The sequence below is a fragment of the Staurois parvus genome, unplaced genomic scaffold (genome assembly GCF_062004578.1).
Source record: "Staurois parvus isolate SC_StPar_1 unplaced genomic scaffold, SC_StPar_1.0 ptg001492l, whole genome shotgun sequence".
In the NCBI taxonomy this organism is placed as follows: domain Eukaryota; kingdom Metazoa; phylum Chordata; class Amphibia; order Anura; family Ranidae; genus Staurois; species Staurois parvus.
Window position 1 is genome coordinate 1 of NW_028319288.1, and position 24185 is coordinate 24185.

The following is a 24185-nucleotide window of genomic DNA, read 5'->3' on the forward strand; positions in this document are numbered from 1 at the left end:
GAAGAGGAAGAAGAGGAAGAAGAAGAAGAAGAAGAGGAGGATGAAGAAGAAGAAGATGAGGATGAGGAAGAAGAAGAAGAAGAAGAAGATGAGGAAGAAGAAGAGGATGAGGATGAAGAAGAAGAGGATGAAAAAGAAGAAGAAGAAGAAGAAGAAGAAGAGGATGAGGATGAAGAAGAAGAGGATGAGGATGAGGAAGAAGAAGAAAAGAAGAAGAGGATGAAGAAGAAGAAGAAGAGGATGAGGATGAAGAAGAAGAAGATGAGGATGATGAAGAAGGATGAAGAAGAAGAAGATGAGGATGAGGATGAGGATGAAGAAGAAGAAGAAGAAGAAGATGAGGATGAGGATGAGGAAGAAGAAGAAGAGGATGAGGATGATGAAGAAGAGGATGAGGATGAAGAAGAAGAAGAGGATGAGGATGAAGAAGAAGAGGATGAGGATGATGATGAAGAAGAGGATGAGGAAGAGAGGATGAGGATGAAGAGGAAGAAGAAGATGAGGATGAAGAAGAGGATGAGGATGAGGATGAAGAAGAAGAAGAAGAAGAGGATGAGGATGAAGAAGAAGAGGATGCGGATGAAGAAGAAGAGGATGAGGATGATGAAGAAGTAGAGGATGATGAAGAAGAAGATGAGGATGAAGAAGAGGATGAGGATGAAGAAGAGGATGAGGATGATGATGAAGAAGGATGAGGATGATGAAGAAGAGGATGAGGATGAAGAAGAGGATGAGGATGAAGAAGAAGAGGATGAGGATGAAGAAGAAGAAGAAGAAGAAGAAGAGAGGATGAGGATGATGAAGAAGAAGAGGATGAGGAAGAAGAGGAAGAAGATGAGGAAGAAGATGAGGATAAAGAAGAGGAGGAAGAAGAAGAAGATGAGGATGAAGAAGAAGATGAGGATGAGGATGAGGAAGAAGAGGAAGAAGATGAGGAAGAAGATGAGGATGAAGAAGAGGAAGAAGAAGAGGAAGAAGAGGAAGAAGAAGAGGAAGAAGAAGGATGAGGAAGAGGAAGATGAGGATGAGGAAGAGGAGGATGAGGAAGAAGAAGATGAGGAAGAAGAAGATGAGGATGAGGATGAGGAAGAAGAAGAGGATGAGGATGAGGAAGAAGATGAAGAAGAGGAAGAGGAAGAGGAGGATGAGGAAGAGGAAGAAGAAGATGAGGAAGATGAGGATGAGGAAGAAGAAGAAGAGGAAGAGGAAGAAGAGGAAGAAGAAGAAGAAGAAGAAGAAGAGGAGGATGAAGAAGAAGAAGATGAGGATGAGGAAGAAGAAGAAGAAGAAGAAGAAGAAGATGAGGAAGAAGAAGAGGATGAGGATGAAGAAGAAGAGGATGAAAAAGAAGAAGAAGAAGAAGAAGAAGAAGAGGATGAGGATGAAGAAGAAGAGGATGAGGATGAGGAAGAAGAAGAAGAAGAAGAGGATGAAGAAGAAGAAGAAGAAGAGGATGAGGATGAAGAAGAAGAAGAAGAAGAGGATGATGAAGAAGAGGATGAAGAATAAGAAGAAGATGAGGATGAGGATGAGGATGAAGAAGAAGAAGAAGAAGAGGATGAGGATGAGGAAGAAGAAGAAGAGGATGAGGATGAGGAAGAAGAAGAAGATGAGGATGAGGATGAGGATGAAGAAGAAGAAGAAGAAGAAGAAGATGAGGATGAGGATGAGGAAGAAGAAGTAGAGGATGAAGATGAGGAAGAAGAAGAAGAGGAGGATGAGGAAGAAGAAGAGGATGAGGATGATGAAGAAGAGGATGAGGATGAAGAAGAAGAGGATGAGGATGAAGAAGAGGATGAGGATGATGATGAAGAAGAGGATGAGGAAGAAGAGGATGAGGATGAAGAGGAAGAAGAAGATGAGGATGAAGAAGAGGATGAGGATGAGGATGAAGAAGAAGAAGAAGAGGATGAGGATGAAGAAGAAGAGGATGAGGATGAAGAAGAAGAGGATGAGGATGATGAAGAAGTAGAGGATGATGAAGAAGAAGATGAGGATGATGAAGAAGAAGAGGATGAGGATGAAGAAGAGGATGAGGATGATGATGAAGAAGGATGAGGATGATGAAGAGGATGAGGATGAAGAAGAGGATGAGGATGAAGAAGAAGAGGATGAAGAAGAAGAGGATGAGGATGAAGAAGAAGAAGAAGAAGAAGAAGAGGATGAGGATGATGAAGAAGAAGAGGATGAGGAAGAAGAGGAAGAAGATGAGGAAGAAGATGAGGATAAAGAAGAGGAGGAAGAAGAAGAAGATGAGGATGAAGAAGAAGATGAGGATGAGGATGAGGAAGAAGAGGAAGAAGATGAGGAAGAAGATGAGGATGAAGAAGAGGAAGAAGAAGAGGAAGAAGAGGAAGAAGAAGAGGAAGAAGAAGGATGAGGAAGAGGAAGATGAGGATGAGGAAGAGGAGGATGAGGAAGAAGAAGATGAGGAAGAAGAAGATGAGGATGAGGATGAGGAAGAAGAAGAGGATGAGGATGAGGAAGAAGATGAAGAGGAAGAGGAAGAGGAGGATGAGGAAGAGGAAGAAGAAGATGAGGAAGATGAGGATGAGGAAGAAGAAGAAGAGGAAGAGGAAGAAGAGGAAGAAGAAGAAGAAGAAGAAGAAGAGGAGGATGAAGAAGAAGAAGATGAGGATGAGGAAGAAGAAGAAGAAGAAGAAGATGAGGAAGAAGAAGAGGATGAGGATGAAGAAGAAGAGGATGAAAAAGAAGAAGAAGAAGAAGAAGAAGAAGAGGATGAGGATGAAGAAGAAGAGGATGAGGATGAGGAAGAAGAAGAAGAAGAAGAGGATGAAGAAGAAGAAGAAGAAGAGGATGAGGATGAAGAAGAAGAAGAAGAAGAGGATGATGAAGAAGAGGATGAAGAATAAGAAGAAGATGAGGATGAGGATGAGGATGAAGAAGAAGAAGAAGAAGATGAGGATGAGGATGAGGAAGAAGAAGAAGAGGATGAGGATGAGGAAGAAGAAGAAGAGGAGGATGAGGAAGAAGAAGAAGAGGATGAGGATGATGAAGAAGAGGATGAGGATGAAGAAGAAGAGGATGAGGATGAAGAAGAAGAGGATGAGGATGATGATGAAGAAGAGGATGAGGAAGAAGAAGAGGATGAGGATGAGGATGAAGAAGAAGAAGAAGAGGATGAGGAAGAAGAAGAAGAGGATGAGGATGAAGAAGAAGAAGAAGAGGATGAAGAAGAAGAAGAAGAGGATGAAGAAGAAGAAGAGGATGAAGAAGAAGAAGAAGAGGATGAAGAAGAAGAAGAGGATGAAGAAGAAGAAGAAGAGGATGAAGAAGAAGAAGAGGATGAGGATGAAGAAGAAGAGGATGAGGATGAAGAAGAAGAGGATGAGGATGATGAAGAAGAGGATGAGGATGAAGAAGAAGAAGAAGAAGAGGATGAGGATGAAGAAGAAGAGGATGAGGATGATGAAGGAGAAGAAGAGGATGAAGAAGGAGAAGAAGAGGATGAAGATGACGAAGAAGAGGATGAAGATGATGAAGAAGAGGATGAGGATGATGATGAAGAAGAAGATGAGGATGAGGAAGAAGAAGAAGAAGAAGAAGAAGAAGAAGAGGATGAGGATGAGGAAGAAGAAGAAGAAGAAGAGGATGAGGATGATGAAGAAGAAGAGGATGAGGATGAAGAAGAGGATGAGGATGATGAAGAAGAGGATGAGGATGATGATGAAGAAGAAGAGGAGGATGAGGATGAAGAAGAGGATGAGGGTGAAGAAGAGGATGAGGATGAAGAAGAGGATGAGGATGAAGAAGAAGATGAGGATGAGGAAGAAGAAGATGAGGATGAGGATGAAGAAGAAGAAGAAGAAGTAGGATGAAAATAAGAAGAATTCCAGTACAGCAAAAAGTGTATCTGCAGAGAGCTCCGCTATTTCTGACAGTTCTCTGATAGTTCCTTCACATTTACAGCGGTTGAAACATTGTATCTATTTGTTTCCAAATAAAAACATCTGTATCCTAAATGGAAACAAATAGATACAATGTTTCAACCGCTGTAAATGTGAAGGAACTGTCAGAGAACTGTCAGAAATAGCGGAGCTCTCTGCAGGGACACTTTTTGCCGGCTGTAGAAGGGATGAAAATTGGCCGATCGGGGATGAGGATGAGGATGAAGAAGAAGAGGATGAGGATGAAGAAGAAGAAGAGGATGAGGATGATGAAGAAGAAGAGGATGAGGATGAAGAAGAAGAAGAGGATGAGGATGAAGAAGAAGAGGATGAGGATGATGATGAAGAAGAGGATGAGGATGAGGGAGAAGAAGAGGATGAGGATGAAGAAGAGGATGAGGATGAAGAAGAAGAAGAGGATGAGGATGAAGAAGAAGAGGATGAGGAAGAAGAAGAAGAAGAAGAGGATGAGGATGAAGAAGAAGATGAGGATGAAGATGAAGAAGAAGAGGATGAGGATGAAGAAGAAGAGGATGAGGATGAGGAAGAAGAGGATGAGGAAGAAGAAGAAGACGAGGATGAAGAAGAAGAAGAGGATGAGGATGAGGAAGAAGAAGAGGAAGAAGAAGAAGAGGAAGAAGATGAAGAAGAAGAGGATGAGGATGAAGAAGAAGAGGATGAGGATGAGGAAGAGGAAGAGGAGGATGAGGAAGAAGAAGAGGAGGATGAGGAAGAAGAAGATGAGGATGAGGATGAAGAAGAAGAGGATGAGGATGAAGAAGAGGATGAAGAAGAAGAGGATGATGAAGAAGAAGAGGATGAGGATGATGAAGAAGAGGATGAGGATGATGATGAAGAAGAAGAAGAGGATGAGGATGATGATGATGAAGAAGAAGAGGATGATGAAGAAGAAGAGGATGAGGATGATGAAGAAGAAGAGGATGAGGATGATGAAGAAGAAGAGGATGAAGAAGAAGAAGAGGATGAGGATGATGAAGAAGAAGATGAGGATGAGGATGAAGAAGAAGAAGAAGAAGAAGATGAGGATGAGGAAGAAGAAGAAGAGGATGATGAAGAAGAAGAGGATGAGGAAGAAGAAGAAGAAGGAGGATGAGGAAGAAGAAGAAGAGGATGAGGATGATGAAGAAGAAGAGGATGAGGATGAAGAAGAAGAAGAGGATGAAGAAGAAGATGAGGATGAAGAAGAAGAGGAAGAAGATGAGGATGATGAAGAAGAGGAAGAAGAAGAAGAGGAAGAAGATGAGGAAGAAGATGAGGATGAAGAAGAGGAAGAAGAGGAAGAAGAAGAGGAAGAAGAAGAGGAAGATTAGGAAGAAGAAGAGGAAGAAGAAGGATGAGGAAGAGGAAGATGAGGATGAGGAAGAGGAAGAGGAGGGTGAGGAAGAAGAAGATGAGGATGAGGAAGAAGATGAGGATGAGGATGAAGAAGAAGAAGAGGATGAGGAAGAAGAAGAAGAGGATGAGGATGAAGAAGAAGAAGAGGATGAAGAAGAAGAAGAGGATGATGAAGAAGAAGAAGAGGATGAGGATGAAGAAGAAGAAGAAGAAGAAGAAGAAGAGGATGATGAAGAAGAAGAAGATGAGGATGATGAAGAAGAAGAGGATGAGGATGAAGAAGAAGAAGAGGATGAGGATGAAGAAGAAGAAGATGAGGATGAGGATGAGGATGAAGAAGAAGAAGAAGAATATGAGGATGAGGAAGAAGAAGAGGATGATGAAGAAGAAGAGGATGAGGATGAGGAAGAAGAAGAAGATGATGAAGAAGAAGAGGAGGATGAGGATGATGAAGAAGAAGAGGATGAGGATGATGAAGAAGAAGAGGATGAGGATGAAGAAGAAGAAGAGGATGAGGATGAAGAAGAAGAGGATGAGGATGAGGATGAAGAAGAAGAGGATGAGGAAGAAGAAGAAGAGGATGAGGATGATGAAGAAGAAGAGGACGAGGATGATGAAGAAGAGGACGAGGATGAAGAAGAAGAAGAAGAAGAAGATGATGATGAAGAAGAAGAGGATGAGGATGATGAAGAGGATGAGGATGATGAAGAAGAGGATGAGGATGAGGATGAAGAAGAAGAGGATGAGGATGAAGAAGAAGATGAGGATGAAGATGATGAAGAAGAGGATGAAGATGATGAAGAAGAGGATGAGGATGATGAAGAAGATGAGGATGAGGATGAAGAAGAAGAAGAAGAGGATGAGGAAGAAGAAGAAGAAGAAGAAGAAGAAGAGGATGAGGATGATGAAGAAGAAGAAGATGAGGATGAGGAAGAAGAAGAAGAAGAAGAAGAGGAGGATGAGGATGAAGAAGAAGAAGAAGAGGATGAGGATGAAGAAGAGGATGAGGATGATGAAGAAGAAGAGGATGATGGTGAGGAAGAAGAAGAAGAAGAAGAAGAGGATGAGGATGATGATGAAGAAGAAGAGGAGGATGAGGATGATGAAGAAGAGGATGAGGATGAAGAAGAAGAGGATGAGGATGAGGATGATGAAGAGGATGAGGATGATGATGAAGAAGAAGAGGATGAGGATGAGGAAGAAGAAGAAGATGAGGATGAGGATGAGGATGATGAAGAAGAAGAAGAAGTAGGATGAAAATAAGAAGAATTCCAGTACAGCAAAAAGTGTATCTGCAGAGAGCTCCGCTATTTCTGACAGTTCTCTGACAGTTCCTTCACATTTACAGCGGTTGAAACATTGTATCTATTTGTTTCCAAATAAAAACATCTGTATCCTAAATGGAAACAAATAGATACAATGTTTCAACCGCTGTAAATGTGAAGGAACTGTCAGAGAACTGTCAGAAATAGCGGAGCTCTCTGCAGGGACACTTTTTGCCGGCTGTAGAAGGGATGAAAATTGGCCGATCGGGGATGAGGATGAGGATGAAGAAGAAGAGGATGAGGATGAAGAAGAAGAAGAGGATGAGGATGAAGAAGAAGAAGATGAAGAAGAGGATGAGGATGAAGAAGAAGAGGATGAGGATGAGGAAGAAGAAGAAGAAGAGGATGAGGATGAAGAAGAAGAAGAAGAAGAAGAAGAGGATGAGGATGAAGAAGAGGATGATGGTGAGGAAGAAGAAGAAGATGAGGATGAGGAAGAAGAAGAAGATGAGGATGAGGAAGAAGAAGAGGAGGATGAGGAAGAAGAAGAAAAGGATGAGGATGATGAAGAGGATGAGGATGAAGAAGAGAATGAGGATGAAGAAGAGAATGAGGATGAAGAAGAGGATGAGGATGAAGAAGAGGAAGAAGAAGAAGAAGAGGATGAGGATGAAGAAGAAGAAGAAGAGGATGAGGATGAAAAAGAAGAAGAGGATGAGGATGATGAAGAAGAAGAGGATGAGGATGATGAAGAAGAAGAAGTAGGATGAAAATAAGAAGAATTCCATTCCAGCAAAAAGTGTATCTGCAGAGAGCTCCGCTATTTCTGACAGTTCTCTGACAGTTCCTTCACATTTACAGCGGTTGAAACATTGTATCTATTTGTTTCCGAATAAAAACATCTGTATCCTAAATGGAAACAAATAGATACAATGTTTCAACCGCTGTAAATGTGAAGGAACTGTCAGAGAACTGTCAGAAATAGCGGAGCTCTCTGCAGGGACACTTTTTGCCGGCTGTAGAAGGGATGAAAATCGTCCGATCGGGGAAAATTCGATTCGTGCATCCGAAGTTTGCTAATTTTCGGATTCAGCGCGAATTGAATTTTTCCTAATATTCGAAACGAATTCCACTTCGCCAAGTTCGATTCGCTCATCTCTAGTTGCAACCTGTGCAATAAGTTCATCCGTGAAATTTCCTTTCTACTAAATATTCCACGCTCAACAGTGCGATTATAACAAAGTGGAAGCAACTGGGAACAACAGCAACTAAGCCATAAAGTGGTAGGCCACGTAAAATGACAGAGCGGGGTCAGCGCATGCTGAAGCGCACAGTGCACAGAAGTCGCCAACTGTCTGCAGAGTCAATAGCTAAAGACCTCCGAACTTTATGTGGCCTTCAGATTAGCACAACAGTGCGTGGAGAGCTTCATGGAATGGGTTTCCATGGCCAAGCAGCTGCATCCAAGTCTTACATCACCAAGTGCAATGCAAAGCGTCAGATGCAGTGACGTAAATCATGCCGCCACTGGACTCTAGAAGAGACGTGTTCTCTGGGTGATGAATCACACGTCCATTGGATTGCCAGAGAGAAGCGTCTGGGTTCAGCGGTTGTCAGGAGAACAGTACTTGCCTGACTGCATTGTGCCAAGTGTAAATGTTGGCGGAGGGGGGATTATGATGTGGGGTTGTTTTATAGGGGTTGGGCTTGGCCCCTTAGTTCCAGTGAAGGGAACTCTTAAGGCGTCAGCATATCAAGATATTTTGGACAATTTCCTACTCCTAACTTTGTGGGAACAGTTTGGGGATGGCCCCTTCCTCTTCCAACATGTCTGCACACCAGTGTACAAAGCAAGGTCCATAAAGACATGGATAAGCACGTTTGGGGTTAAGGAACTTGACTGGCCTGCACAAATCCTGATCTCGACCCGACAAAACACCTTTGGGAGGAATTAGAGCAGAGACTGCGAGCCAGGCCTCCTCGTCCAACACAAGTGCCTGACCTCACAAATGCATTTCTGGAAGAATGGTTAAACATTCCTAGAGCTGTTATAGCTGCAAAGGGTGAGTCAACTCGATATTAAACCCTACTGATTAAGACTGGCATGCCGTTAAAGTTCATGTGCGTGTAAAGGCAGGCGCCCCAATACTTTTGGCAAATAGTGTGTGTATATCACACACATATACATACATACATACATACATACACACACACACACCAGATTCAAAGAGAAGTATGGGGTTTAAAAAAAAAAATACTCACCTAGGCGGATGCAGCATTGATCCGATGCTGCATCTGTCCCTTTCCGGCTCTGCACAGAGAACTGAGCGATCAAAGACCATGGTTGCTCAGTTCTCCCCCTCCGCTCTGAGCAGAGAGCTGGGTCTGTCAGTCTCCGACTCTCTGCTCTGCCCCTCTAAGGCTCACTGGAGTGCTGGGCTGTGGAGGGAGTGGGAGGGGCTGGCTCAGGCTCTCAGTGGATCACTGAGAGGCTGAGCCAGGTGCCGATCCAGGCTTCTGGTTGGATCCCAATCATATGATCGGGATCTTTTTAGAGTCTGGACCAGTTCTGTGACTGCTGGTGGCTGAAAACAGGTCACAGGAGTGCAGAACCAATTTCACAGAAAGAGCTTTGGCTATACTTCTTCTTTAAGTGTACTTCACCTGTCATGGCCTGTTTCTCCTGCTGGTGGTACTGCGCTTCCCTGGGTGGAAAGCTGCAGTTTTAGTGTCCACCAGAAGGTGTCTCCCAGCAGTCAGCAGGTCTCTCCCAGCAATCAGCTCCACATGGTCTGGTTCCAGTTTCTGTGTGTAGCTACATTTATCTGGTCATCTCTTGTGCTGACTCCTGACACTACCTTTGTCAATAGTCTGTTGATATGTAAACCCATTTTGCTACCCCCCCTTCCCCTTCCTTTTTACATTCTTCATAGTCATTTTTCAAAAAAAGTATAATAGATTAAAAAAAAAAAAAAAGTATAACAGGTGGCAGAGTCACCCTAATGTGACATGAAATAAGAAGCATCTAGATATCACATACACACACATCTCTCAAGATGTGGCCCACAGTAGGCAATCTCAAGCATAAACAACAGCCTAAAGAGCTTTTTTAACCTGTTTAATTCAACAATTATAACCCCACTTCTCTACTTCTGTCTTTCTGATACGGAGGATCCCTGATATATCAAAGTCTACCGACTATGCAGATTTTTAAGGCTACAAATCCTCTCCACTGGATGTTTCAACTTGATTGCATTATTTTAGGCATACTCTTCCACCCTTCCACCCAATGTGAGGAACTCTATGAAATCCGTCTGCAGATTAAATGCAACTAATTAAAGTAGGGCTAAAGCTCTTTTGGCCCTACTTTTCCTGTAGGTCACAGGAGTGCACTCAGTTCTTCATTCCTGTGACCCATAATCAGCCAAAAGTGAGCTAAAGCCTGCTGTTGGCTAACATCACTGAGCTTATCTAGGGTCTGGATAGATCACGACTTCCTGACCAACAGCTGGCTCAGCCTTTCAGCGTGCCACTGAGATTCTGAGCCAGTCATTCCCACCCACCCCACAGCTCAGTGAATATTGGAGGGGCAGAGCAAAGAGCACTGTTAGTCACCAGCCCTCTGCTCACTGAAGATTAAGAACCGAGCAATCAGCGGTCTTTGATCGCTCGATTTCAGAGGTGGTGGAGGACTGAAGCTGCATCCACCTAGGTAAATATGTAAGTTTTTTTTTTTCTTCATATTTCCAAACTGCTCTTTTAAGTCATTTATATATGCAGCACTTACATACTGTGCATTCACAGTACATGTACAGCCCCTGCAGTAAATCAGCTTTCAGTCTTTAAGATCCCTTTCACATAAATGCATACACATACTAGGATCATTTAGATAGACGATTACCCTAGCAGCAGGTCTTTGGGGTGTAGGAGGAAACCCACTCAAGCACCAGAACTTGTAAACACCATGCAGATGGCGTCCTGGCCAGGATTCCAGCTGAGCAGCTCTGTGCTGCAAGGCAAATATTAGCCTCTGTTTGTTAGGTTTTGGCCACTGTAACGATGTCATAGATGGATGAAAGTGACATTTCCATCATGAAGACACACAGCGACAGCAATAAAATTAGACAACACGTTTTAGTGTTGGGAGCCTACAGGTCTGTATTTTTCTTGGAGACTTGGAGAAGACTAAGTGCATGAACATGGCCAGTATACAAAGCAAGGGGTTAATTACTGATAGAAATTAGTTTGGGAGTTAGGTTAGGCTAGTGTAAAGCTGGCCATATACATTATAATCTAATTGCACAATTCCCCCTAGAATTACCTTTCTGCTATTGAAATAAACAGTTTGTTGAGCAAGCCCTTGTACTACATAGTGGTTGATAACTATAAGAGGTGACAACTAAATCTGCTATAGAGGAATAAGTCTAAAACTACCATCTAAAATCTTTATTGAATTGCTTTATTACCAATCTCCTGCACAACAGATATCTTTGTGGGGTTAAATTTACATACCATAAACCAAGTAGGAACTGCTGCATTAGACAGTGCTGACTATAGCACATGTTTCAGACGCTTGGAACTTGAAGTTATTGGGCAACTTACAAAAGCAAAAGGAGGACCTCAGCAGTGTCAGAATGCTCACGCATAGACAAAAGTCAGCAGGTGACTCAATAAAATGCAAATATACAACAGTGAATAGTGGTGCCACCCTACAGACCAACACAGTGTGGCAAGGATGTGAGAAAAAAAAAAAAAAAAAACTGAACAGGCATCTGCCTTTTGATTGTGTATATCTGTTTGGCTGTAGAGAGCTCTGTGCCAGAGTGCTAGGAAGCCCTATAATGCTTTATGTGCCGTCTTAGTTACTTGTACCCAGACAACTTCTCATAGTAAAGCCAGCTGATCAAATAGGTAAACCTCACTATAAAAAAAGTAAAGCTACAACTTAGCAAGACTGATACAAGAGGATCCAGGAGACAAAAGGAGAGTATCCTCTGTTAATGCTGCATACATTCGATAGTGGAGATTGGATGTATGTAATTCTTTTAGATCATGTAGCACAGCATGCCTTCCTACAAGACAAATTATGCATGGTTAACCCTAGACAAAGTAACGGACATAGCTCCTAGCACAGCGTCACCCAGCTGAAAGAGTTACTTTTCTATCTAAATAACCTTACAGGATATACAGTCATGGCCGAAATTGTTGGCACCCTTGATATTTCTCCAGGAAATCATGTATTTCTCACGAAACGTATTGCATTAACACATGTTTTGCTATACACATGTTTATTCCCTTTGTGTGTATTGGGACAAAACAAAAAAAGGGAGGAAAGAAAGCAAATTCGACATAATGTCACACAAACCTCCAAAAATGGGCTGGACAAAAGTATTGGCACCCTTTCACAACTGCGGATAAATAAGAATGTTACAAGCATGTGATGCTCCTGTAAACTCACCTGGGGCAAGTAACAGGTGTGGGCAATATAGAAATCACACCTGAAAGCAGATAAAAAGGAGAGACGTTCACTTAACCTTTGCATTGTGTGTCTGTCTGTGCCACACTAAGCATGGACAACAGAAAGAGGAGACGAGAACTGTCTGAGGACCTGAGAACCAAAATTGTGGCAAAATATCAACAATCTCAAGGTTACAAGTCCATCTCCAGAGAACTAGATTTGCCTTTGTCCACAGTGCGCAACATTATCAAGAAGTTTGCAACCCATGGCACTGTAGCTAATCTCCCTGGTCGTGGACGGATGAGGAAAATTGATGAAAGATTGCAACGCAGAATAGTCCGGATGGTGGATAAGCAGCCCCAAACATGTTCCAAAGACATTCAAGCTGTCCTGCAGGCTCAGGGAGCATCAGTGTCAGCGCGAACTATCCGTCGACATTTAAATGAAATGAAACGCTATGGCAGGAGACCCAGGAGGACCCCACTGCTGACACAGAGACATAAAAAAGCAAGACTACAGTTTGCCAAAATGTACTTGAGTAAGCCAAAAGCCTTCTGGGAAAACGTCTTGTGGACAGATGAGACCAAGATAGAGCTTTTCGGTAAAGCACATCATTCTACTGTTTACCGAAAACGGAATGAGGCCTACAAAGAACAAAACACAGTACCTACGGTAAAATATGGTGGATGTTCAATGATGTTTTGGGGTTGTTTTGCTGCCTCTGGCACTGGGTGCCTTGACTGTGTGCAAGGCATCATGAAATCTGAGGATTACCAAAGGATTTTGGGTCGCACTGTAGGGCCCAGTGTCAGAAAGCTGGGTTTGCGTCCAAGATCCTGGGTCTTCCAGCAGGACAATGACCCCAAACATACGTCAAAAAGCACTCAGAAATGGATGGCAAAGAAGCGCTGGAGAGTTCTGAAGTGGCCAGCAATGAGCCCAGATCTAAATCCCATTGAACACCTGTGGAGAGATCTTAAAATTGCTGTTGGGAAAAGGTGTCCTTCCAATAAGAGAGACCTGGAGCTGTTTGCAAAGGAAGAGTGGTCCAAAATTCCGGGTGAGAGGTGTCAGAAGCTTATTGATGGTTATAGGAAGCGACTGATTTCAGTTATGTTTTCCAAAGGGTGTGCAACCAAATATTAAGTTAAGGGTGCCAATACTTTTGTCCAGCCCATTTTTGGGGTTTTGTGTGACATTATGTCATATTTGCTTTTCTGCCTCTGTTTTATATTTGTTCCAATACATACAAAGGGAATAAACATGTGTATAGCAAAACATGTGTTAATGCAATACCTTTTTTGTGTGAAATACTTGATTTTCAGGAAAAATATCAAGGGTGCCAACAATTTCGGCCATGACTGTAACAGGATTAAATATACAGAGCATTGCCAAGAAATGGAATAAAATGGTGACATTCTGGAACTTCTAACACTCTGATAAGAAGTTGCAGAGCCAGCAAAATGGAATGGATTTTGGGGAATCAGTGTACAGGACATTAACAGTGCCACAAAGGTTTCAATAATAACCATTTATGTCTGAAAGTAAAATACGCATTAGGAAAAGGAACATAATCTGCTTGCAAAATAAAACAACCCTCCTTTAAAATCTTCCCACATCACAAATGCTTCCTTGTACTAATATTGCTGAACATGTTCTGCTGCTTTAGTTGCATATAGGTGCAGTAATCCCTATTACAATACCACACTGATAATGCAGAGAGCTAGTCAAATAGCTGCTTGAGACTCAGTGCATTCCCCTAGTCTAGAAAATAAAGAGTTGTTACTGGCAAAAACATCCCCCTATAGCCAATATAATCAGTGTAACAAGCAATGATCATGAGAATAGTACAGTAAAATAAGAATGCATGGGGTTTGCTGGTAAGAATTTCTGGTGCTAGTCAAATACTTTGAGACTTCAGGTCTCTAGCATGAGAAACAGCCTTCTTGTGTGTTGTCCAGCCTCAGGTGTTGAGCAGGAAGTGTTTTTGAATATTTAAAGCCCTATTTTTTATTTTATTAAAAAAAAAACAGAACGGATGAAAAAACAGATGTAAACAGGCAAACGGTCCGTTTATACATAAAAGTATTTAAAATAAGGCTCCTGGACTCAGGCGGTTAAGAAAACTTCATCTGCTTTTTCTTTGAACGTGACTGAACTGATGAAACAAACAGTCCACACATGTTAAAGGGGTCTAACTCTGCTCATAAGCACCGACAAAAAGAAGATGTGCACCCCCAAAGTACTAGTCACTTCGGTTCAGCTTTAAAAGGTAAAGAGCATAGCTGAAATCCTGAATTTATCATTTTTGTCTGGAGTTCTGCTTTAAAGACCTGTAAGCTACCATTCAATATTTGCATGGCCACATTAAAATGCTTCTGACATAAGTATAGGAATAATTTACTTCTGAAATACACTGTGGCACAAGCTTGCTGAACTTGTTTTTGTTGTTGACCATTTTATGTGATATGACCAGTTTAATGAGCATAACAAAATCTGCACTATACTTCAAGGCAAATGGTTACTTTTGGAAACATCAATTGGCTCTGTCCACATGGGCCCTGGATGCAAAAGAACATAAAGCAGATTTTTGAAAAAGTTTTGTTGATCTGTGCCTTTGGCTAGAATTTTCCCATGTGACAAACTGGCAGGGATGGCAGCATTGTCAGCCTCATTTATCCAGTTCCCATTCATTTCAGCAGAGAAGAACAAAGCTGGCTCTTTAGGCCTCATGCACATGGACAGTGAGAGCCTGAAAATATGCCCAGTGTAAAATTCAATGCATTTTCCCATGCCTGGGGGTCTGCAGGAACAGCATGCAGCATGCCATACAAATTATTGGCTGTAAGCAGCAGTACTTTAGTAAACGTAAGCTTTTGTGCATCAGTACTTACCTGTGCATTCACACATATCACTGGGCATATTTCCCAAATGTACAAGTTTCATACACGGGAAATATGTTGCACGCATATGCACAGATAAACGTCAATGTACAAATGCATTGGCATTTACATGAGTATGGCCATGTACAACCATTCACTTGTATGGCAGGCTATACGTGACATCTGCATCTGTTTGGGCACAGGAATTCACCCAAACTTTCACATTGAACATAGTTTCAGCCTCTCACCATCCATGTGCATGAGGCCTTAAAGTAGAACTTTACCCATAACAGCTTGATAAAAATTTAATGCTCTTAAATGAAAATTCTGGTGCCGAAACAAAAAATTCAGGATGCATTTGGCCAAAAACCGAAATGGACACTGACACTGACCATCATTGTACAATAGGCCAGGTGGGAAAAAGTTAAACAGTGTCAGGTGCACAGACTGTGCATGGGATGGGTGTCAAGTGCGCAGGTGACACCCATCTCATGCACAGCCTGCGCCCCCTGACACCCATCTCATGCACAGCCTGCGCCCTCTGACACCCATCTCATGCACAGCCTGTGCCCCCTGACACCCTTCTCATGCACAGCCTGCATCCCCTGACACCCATCCCATGCACACCCTACATCCCCTGACACCCATCCCATGCACAGCCTGCTCCCCTGACACCCATCCCATGCACAGCCTGCTCCCCTGACACCCATCCCATGCACAGCCTGCTCCCCTGACACCCATCCCATGCACAGCCCACTCCCCTGACACCCATCCCATGCACAATTGGCACATTTAAGAAACCTGAAGTAAATTACCCCTTTTATGGTAATGTGTGAAAGCTAGGTCCTTGTTCACCATCAGCAACAACCATGCTGGTCAAGGGTCCCTTCCACCATCATCCTGCGCAGGAACAAGATTGGGTACACACACACTGGTAACATGGAGAAACTACACCATCTTTAGCCAGTCTCATTTTTCAGGCATGAGGCCAACTTCTCAAAATATTGAGTGTCTACATGTTCAACCTTTTAACATTCACTGTGGCAGAAGAACAACTAGCAACAAAAACTCCACTCTGTTGGCCTCAACATCATCATTTTGCACATTACAGGTCCACAACAACACAGGATAGCCAGTCAACTCTTCCATGGTCCTTCATAAGTGGGTTCTCCACCCAAACCTGTTACATGCCCACTCCAAAAGGTGTTCTCTTTCATAGTATCCTACCACCCTCTGCCGCAGGATTTTCCTGTTATACATTGGACAGGCTAGCCCCACCCATGGGAGGGGTTACCTTAAAAGGGGAACTAACTCCTGCTTACGTGTGTACAGCATTTTATATTGTACAAAAAGTGCATATTAAAGTAGGTGTAAACCGAGTCACAAAATTCTCACATAATTTTAAACAAGTTGTTGTAATTTTAATAGCCAATTGTTTAAAAGCAGCAGCTTTCTCTAAAATAACACCTGGTGATACTGCCATGAAGGTGCTTGTTGAGGCACTTCTTATCACAGGGTGACCATTCTCTGTCCCTGTTTCCTTGTGTTGTAACATATGCCTCCAGTGGAAAATTATAAGCATCCAAGTTTACACCACAGTCCTCATCAAGAAGCCTACCCTAAGAAATGATGTGCAGATGGCACTGGGGTGCTGAAGGACAGGAAGTGACTGCAAAGTGGTTGTATCTGACCAGCAACACTGAAATTTGAAAAAAAAAATGCTTACAAAAATCATGGTATTTTCTAAAGGAAACATACTAACTATTTAAGCTACAGGATGTTTCAGCAAACTAAATGTCATCAAGTCTGCATCCACTTTAAATTGCTTGTTTGTTGGACATTGCTGTAACTTCACTTTTAAAGATGTGCAATCACTATGGTCTAGGATTGCAGCCAAATTTACAAAACATGAGGGGACAGGACAGTGACATGGACATAAATATATTTTAAACACCAGCTCAAAGGGAATGTCCTCTAAATGACCAATTAAGAGAAGTAACCAGCAAGGCTGTGTAAGAATAACGCAATTGTCAGAGGCTTATTAACACCACTGAGCTTTCAGGATAATGAACAAATGAGAGGTGATAACACAAGTAAGATTATATACAGCAATTAAAAAAAGAAAAAACAGGAAATACAAACACTGCTAAAACTAGTTAGTACAAAGGAAAGCAACACATTCATAAGCTGACAAGTATGAAAATAAATGAAGGTGATGCATACCATAAAATGCAACAGAGCCAAGAATGTTTATTGTTAGATTTGCTCAAAGCTAGAGCATATAAGGAAACCAGAAAGAACTACATCTAGAGATTGGTAATCAGTGATATTTTGACAGCCTAAGGATAAAACAGAAAGCTATTTACATCAGAACTCCAATATGTATATGTAGGCTTTATCCAGATACAATGCAGTTCATTCCTGCCATTTATTGTACCTGTATGTGTCAGAATAATAACAGATAATGAGATAAGCTTCATAATCGCTCTTTTGTGACATAAATTCTGCCAGAATAAGGTTAGAGTAACCTTCTAAACCTTGTAAATATTTTTTAAAATGGAAATCTAAAAATATAATGACAGAGAACATTTTACTGTCATATGCATGTGTTAAACAAACATTTCCTTGGTACCATTTCCTCAGTCTAGAAGATATTCAGTGAACCCCGGATGCACTGCCGCTGCAATGTCTCCTGGTGGCAAAAGAATTTACTAAGTCATTTGTAATCTGGAGTTGTCTTTTAATTGTCCACTTCAGTCCCGGAGTACTGTTAGCCCAGTTTGCATGTTGATCTGTCATTTAGGGGGTGCATGTAAATAGCAGACTGGGCTTAAAGGAAATGGGCAGAAGGGAGCCAGGGACAGCGCTAGAGTGTGGAATGGGAAAACAGAATGGGGGGGGGGGGGGTAGCAAAAAATGTTTTCTGTTAGTTGGAAGTCTGCTTTAAAGCTGAATTCATGTATATAGTAATATATACAATAAAATACACAAATGAATGCAGTTCTGTAACAGTTAAAGCATTACTAAATAAATGAATTTGGCTTGGTATCTGCCTACTGTAGTACACTTCACAGCAGAGCTCAGACTGGGGAGGGAGAAGCACAGGGGTTGGACAAAATTATGGAAACATTAAGTAAAAGAACAAAATCATTACCTAATATGGTGTTGGACCAACTTTGGCATCCAAGACGGCCTGAATTCTCCTTGGAAATAACAAATATAAGTCTTGGATGATGGATAATGGAATCTGATATCACTCTTCATGCAAATATCAATCCAGTTTTCGCAGAGATGCTGGAGGTGGAAAACGAGCCCAAACCTTGTTTTCCAAAACTGACCATAGTGGCTCTATGACACTGAGGTCCAGTGACTGCGGCACCCAGGGAAGGTGCGAGACTTCATCTGCATGTTCGTCAAACCATGATTTGACAACAGCAGCTGTGTGAATTGGAGCATTATTGTCTTCATTAATGGTGCTCTCTTCAGGAAACAATGTTTGCACCATGGGATGCACATGAACAGTCAAAATGTGTACATGGTCACTGTCTGTGACTTTACCTTTTAAGGTGATGATGGGGCCTGCAGCATACCAAGATATGGCTGCCAAAACCATGACTGCTCCACTACCATGCTTAAGATTCTTTCACATGAACATTCCGATGGGGTCCGCCTGCCCGTTTTTCAGCCAGACCGACTCGGAACTTCCTCTCTCCTCCACTGAACGGTGGGTGTAAAGGAACGTGTCCGTTTACACCAGCAGACATCCAATCCGATCTGACACACAAAAAAGAGACGAAAGGGGATCCAATTCCCCTTCCGTCCCTCAGAAAGGGTTGGATGGAAACTGACAGGCAGTCCGTTTTTATCTGACCGCCCACTGAGGGCGAGCTGCGCAAGAGATCCCCACTGAGCAAGCGGATCCACTAAATGTGTCCGCACCATATGAAAGGACCCTTACTGATGCCACAAAACTGTCCTGGCCACAAGCTTTGGATGGTGGTAAACACATCGTGTGGTTGGGAAAAGTGTGAAATTTGATTATTGCACCACATTACAGTCTTCCACTTATCGACAGTCCACGACTTATGGGTGTTGCATCACTCTCTCCTTTTCTGAGCATTAATATCAGTCACTAGTAGTTTGGCAATTGCAGCTCACCCGTGAATGTTTTGCTTTCGGAGTTCCCTCTGCACAGGTTTTAGAAGACTGAGATGGAGCTCTACAGTCACTTTTGCAGCAATGTCCTTTTGTCTCTTTCAGTCAGTTGATCATACTGACCGTGCTTATGCTTATCAGACAATGTTTTCCCAGAAAATGTAAGTGCCATCATAACCTTTCCTAGTGTATCTTGCGACACGACAAATAAATTGGCAACTTCAGCCACAGAGGCACCAGCTAAATGGGCACCAACAATTTGTCCTCTTTGAAGCTCAGTAAGCTCTGACTTGACTAACTAGCAGTGCATGCAGTGAATGAAAAAAGTGAGGTCAGGACACCTGTTAGCTAGGTGTCTCATCACACAATGAAAGGAAAAGAATGTTACATCACTTCCGCTTTTAATGTGAAAGACATCATCACTTTCTCACCTGCAAACCATGTAGTGTTTCCATATTTTTATCCAACCCTGTAGCAAACAGGAGCCATCAGTGGAGCTGCAGTACAAGAAGTATGTTGAGAGGGGAAGAGAACAGAGTGGCACAGAAATGAGCTTAGCAGTTTGTTGCTATCCTGTTCACTGTCCAGTCACAACCTGGGGACAGGGACATGTCATTTACTGTATAAGCATCAGAAAAAAATTATCCCTCCTGTACTACCAGAGAACATTCTACTGGCAGAGCTGTGTACATTTCAGGACTGGGATGAGAAATAACTGGGATTTTTAACTCACTGCAAAATCCATTTCCCTGCTTTCATTGAGGAACACAGATAAGATCAGTAGATCTTGACCACTGGGTTATAGTGCCACCTAGAGGAGTACAACACTAGGTATAACACAAAAAAAAAAAACAGCCTGGGGGCGACCCTGCTGTTCAACCCCATCTGCTAACACAGTCTCAGTTAGTAGCAAGCAGTCAAAATAGAAGCATGTCAGCACCTGCCCTTACAATTTTGTTGGACATTGCCATTGTTATGTCCTTTAAATTAATGAATGCAGAGAAAATCATTTTACAGTAACCACAAACATTTTTTCTCTTCTGTTCAACAAAGAAAACTGAAGATTAGTATATTGTGACCACTGGGACATCACAAAACAGTGTCCAGAGGTAAACAGGCAAACAGAAGAACAACCTGGTACAAAAGGAACAAATCAAACTGCCACTTGCAAAACCTTCTGCTCAAAACTAGCATCTCAGAAAAACAAAAATATCCACTTTATACAATTCCAAGAAGCTACTTTGCAAACTTTAAAAACTAAAGCCTGGTGCCAAAAGGCCCAGGATGCACTAACTGTTCTAGTTGAATGAGCAATGACAGAAATTGGAAGCTGTATAACCCCAAAAAAATAGGCTTGGATAATATGTCAGATCCATTTTGAGACTGTTGCTGAGGAAGTGGCTTGACAATTACAATGGCCATTGGGGTATGAAAAGGGAATCCATCTAATGGAAGAGAGCCATAGCATCCAGTTTCAACATAACAGCCTGGACATCTGGGCAGTGTAAAGCCCTTTCTTTTCAATGAACTGCTTTGGGACAGAGAGGCAGTAATTCAATGGGGGTTATTTACTAAAATTGAAGACTGCAAAATCTGGTTCACCCCTGTATAGAAACCAATCAGCTTCCAGGTTTTATTGACAAAGCTTAACTGAACAAGCTAAAGTTAGAAGCTGATTGGCTACCATGCACAGCTGCACCATATTCTGAATGCTCCAGTTTTATTAAATATATCCCAATATCATCATTCAAATGAAAATCTGACACAACTTTTGGAAGAAAAGAGGGCCAAGTCATAGCACCAACTTTTTCCTGTGCACTTGGAGGACAAGGAAGAAACTTACAGTACAACAAGCCAACTTCGAGATCCAATGAGCCACCAAAAAGCCACATTCTAAAACCGCATCAACAAGGGAATTTTTAAGATTTTTTTCAAAAAAGGCTTTTGTAAGATTAAAAGTATCAAACTCTGGTCCAGCAGCATGACAAGAGGTTTATCAGGTGAGATAACATACGCTACTTCTTGAATGAAAGTACACCCTGGAAAATGCAAGGCAAACAGCTATGGGAAAAGGAAGTCTAAGGCTGATATTTGACCCTTGAATGCGCTGAGATCTAGACCCTGGTTCCTCCCACACTCGTTAAAGGCCCAGACTACAGCCACCAAACATACTGACAGACCAACCGGAAGTCACATTAGGGAAAAAAGACTTTACCCATCCAGTAGCTGATTCTATGGGAAGTGCCCTTCCATGCCTTGAGCCCAGTGAGCAGATGGACCCTTGAGACAGAAGATCAAAGAAGCAAGCACTATTGGCATTCCGCAACCAAGCAATTCATGTCATGTACCAAGGCCTGGGAGGCAAATCTGGAGCCACTAGAATGACTGGAATCCCTTCTGCTTCAATCATGAAAAATAGATAGGGCAAGAGCTTCAGAGGTGGAAACATGTAAACCAGACTGTACTTATCCCTCAGTGCTTTCATGGCATCTGTCACTTCTGTATACCTTTGCTGCATTGAGTTACCTGTCAAACAATCAATGCAGTGCAGAAGAGACAGATGGATTGCCCACTGTTCCAACATGTTAAGGAGTCAGGGCATCCAGTGACCCTGAGTTGATAGATGATCCAGTACTTCTCCGCAGCCATAAAGGCTGGATTTAGTCATCACTACTGTTCAGCGAAGCAGGAGGAACAATTTCCAGGACAGCAGTGTTGGGAATTGCAGCCACTACACCAGTGAGGCCCTTGCTGTATGACTCATTTAATTCTCAAATCTCTTTGTCCAGGAAACTGAACAAAGGACTGGATTTACAGCATGGTTTATTGGACTTTTCAGCCTGTGGTTTAAAAAAAAAAAAAAAAAAAGGTACCCCCAGTAAAGCAATGCAAAGATACTTAGGACCCTGCATAACTTGATTCTCAAGTTCTATATCTGCATGGGAGATGTTCTGATTGGCTAGGCCAGCATGCAGAGGTTTGGCCCATTCAGTTAACATCTGGAATACAAAGGCAGAGTCCAAAACTGGAGGAAGCACGGCTCCAGCAATAGTTTACATAGTTCCCAATGCTCCTTTGGCCTTGCTATCACTGGGATTCTTAAAGGACATAGAGTCCTGTAAAGGAATAACTATAGCCCTAATAAGTCTGGAGACTGAAAGTTTTAATTTTGGTGGGTGGGATGGGGGACAGAGGAGACAGGTGGATTGCCCAAAGGTTCAACAAGTTGGTTGTTGGCCCTGATTCCTATGGCATCCAGCCATAATGGCTTTATTCCATCACCATCACTGTTCAGCAAAGGAATGATTTCCTGGAGAGCAGTGCTCAAAATTGCGCCCACCACATCAGTGGGGCCCTCGCTGTATGACCCACTCAAATTGCTTTATCCAGAGACAGGGGGGCTTGTCCCATTTGGAGAGGTATGGGTTGGAGTGCAGGGGGTTGGGGTGGGAATATTTCTTGGAAGATGTGCTCTTGCAAAAGATAGGATCTCCTTGACATGGTGGAAAACCTCTTGCCAAGTGCCACCTGCATGTGGAGGGATACTGTGACTGGACAGTAGGGACTGGCCGATCATGAGTGCCCCTTCTCACAGGCTGCTCTGAATTTGTGACAGAAGTTTCAACAGGTTGCTCTGCATCTGGGACACAGCTGCTGCATCTGAACCTGCTGTGGCATAAACTCAATAGCAGGTCTGGGGGAACTACAGGGATTTATATTTATCCAGATTGTCACCCAGCATGCTAATAAATGAAGATATCACCATTGCTCATGAAGAAAAAAGTCTTCAAGAAAAATGAATCCAGTAAGGATTCTAGGTTCTAACTCTTTTGACACTAGACAAAAAAATGAAGGTGAGCTAGCAGATAGGGGGTTGGCATCCAGCAGGGCCCGCCTCTAGGCTGTTTTTGTATGCTGTACCTACTCCCTACTTGAGCAGGGTCAATTATTTGATTCACGGGAAGAAATTGTGGCTACTGTTTCACTATAAATATTAACAGAGTAAATCTTTGTTACAGCCCGTTAAGCCTAGTTTACATTCGTGTTGAAATAGAGCAGATTAGGAGTGTTTTAAAAGCTTTTCTACCACCCACTGCCCTACCTTTCACATAGTTTAATGGTGGCCTGACAGTCCTTTACACACAGGGGCAGTTATTACATTTGCACCTTAACAAAAATCATCATAACCCCTTTCACAATTGGTGGACAGTACCACTACCAAACATCACCCATTCAAATAAATAACCGCAAGCCAAACACTGGTCTCACAGTTGCAGCATGGTATTCCCTTTCACAAACTCAATTCAGCTGTAAAAAAACAAACAAAACTGTTGCACCTGAACCACTCTGAAAAGCAATCCATGGTGGAACATTTTTCAGAGACTGTCACAAGTGCAAATGAGTTCCTACGGAAAACAACAAACTTGAACAGAAAGCTTATAGCCGATTTATGAAAACCGGGCCACTGAAAAAAATGAAAAAAAAAAAAAATACAAATGAAGTGGTTTAGTTTGCATTCTTCATATACAATCCAAAAACTAGCACTTAAGTGGTTAAGTTTGTGTTTTTCTTACAACTCTGGTAAGATTTCCATGGTATTACTGGCTTGAATTGAATTGCTTTTAAATTCAAGGTACATGGCTTATCCACTGTGTGGCAATCATTTGTATACTATGGCCCTGTCCATGAGCAATGTGTATCTGAACCTGGCTGCACATGGCTGCATACATGTGGAATAAAGCAATCATGCAGTTTTCTGCCTACAAAGCTGAGGTACTTCCTAGAAGGAATTCAGGAGAAACTGCAGAAGTTTCCAAAGCTGGAACTGGAGCTGGAACCACATCTTTGTGATGATACAGTACCTTCACTAAGTTTACATGTTTCATGGTCCAAGTCCCTTCAACAGATGTAAGGTGAAAGGTACTTTGAACCTTAAACAATGATCATATAGCTTTAAAATACTGCTCTGTTTTGCTCCATGGCATCAGGGAAGTTAGTTTTGATTCCTATCAGTGAAACAGAAAGTGAAGGAAACCTCTCAAATGGGGATACAGATAGCAATAAAAACCTGCTAAAGGTTCTAACAGCTTGCTACTCTATTCAACACTGAAAGAAAAAAACTTTGCCTACAGTTTCAGTTTAAGGAGGAATGTGAACCAAA